Below are 954 nucleotides of genomic sequence, written 5' to 3'. Positions count from 1 at the left end.
AGAGTGTTGTTCAGCATGGGGGTGAGTAGAAAATGAAGGCTAATCATGTTTTGGGTGTACTATTCCTTTAAGGTAGGTAAAGAGGCACCACGGTAAATTCATTACACTACGAACTCCCTACTTTCACAGTTGTCTCATGGATTTATCATTATCACTGCTTTTAATAATAATTTTATAAATCAAACAACAGAATGGTCAGAACAGCGTCATATTGTTGTCTACTCCCAGTGGTAACACATTCAGGCCATTTTACTAAATAGACCAAGTCTAGTAATATCTAACCCGCTTGTTTTGTTTCTCTCTTTTTGTCCAGTTTACTTCCTGTCTAAACCTGATTCCCCAAACTTGGTTTCCCTGGCTTTGACCCTCTGCCTGTCTGACCACGATTACCTGGGTTGTCCAAAAATAAACCCACCAATCTTTGCCAACGGCTCAGTCCTAGTCTCAGTCTGTGCCTGACGCGCTACAATATACATGCATGCAGACAAACATGAGTCAGCAGCTCTATCAGGGGATCAAATTAATACAGGAACAGATAGATCCAGGGTTCCAGGAATCCACAGAGCGTGAAGGCAGGTTAAGAGTTTCATACGTAGAGCTACCAGCTCAGACAGAAACACACAGATTCAGACAGTCAGAATCCAGCAGGAGTCAAAAGACGGTTCAGGTCAGGATCGGACTGGTAATCTGCGATAACGGGCATTTGCCTGGTAGGCCATTCCTAATTTCAGAGTGCAAAGGTCGGCCCTCCTTAAATCATACCGGCCCCAACACTCAGTCTCCAGCCGAAGCACCTACCTGTGAGAGTGGATGAAAGAGAAGGGAATCAGGTAATCACAATCTCTAAGGAAAAACTGAAACGCTCTCACCACTGGCTAGGGAATAAACTCGCCTGAAGACACTAGTTCGAAAATGATCTGCTCACTGGAACAGGGAAATTAACCTTGAACTAAA

This window comes from Cyprinodon variegatus, unplaced genomic scaffold (genome assembly GCF_000732505.1).
Source record: "Cyprinodon variegatus isolate N-32 unplaced genomic scaffold, C_variegatus-1.0 Scaffold53, whole genome shotgun sequence".
Classification (NCBI taxonomy): Eukaryota; Metazoa; Chordata; class Actinopteri; order Cyprinodontiformes; family Cyprinodontidae; genus Cyprinodon; species Cyprinodon variegatus.
The sequence above is the reverse complement of the archived record's forward strand: the minus strand, read 5'-3'. Positions refer to the sequence as shown.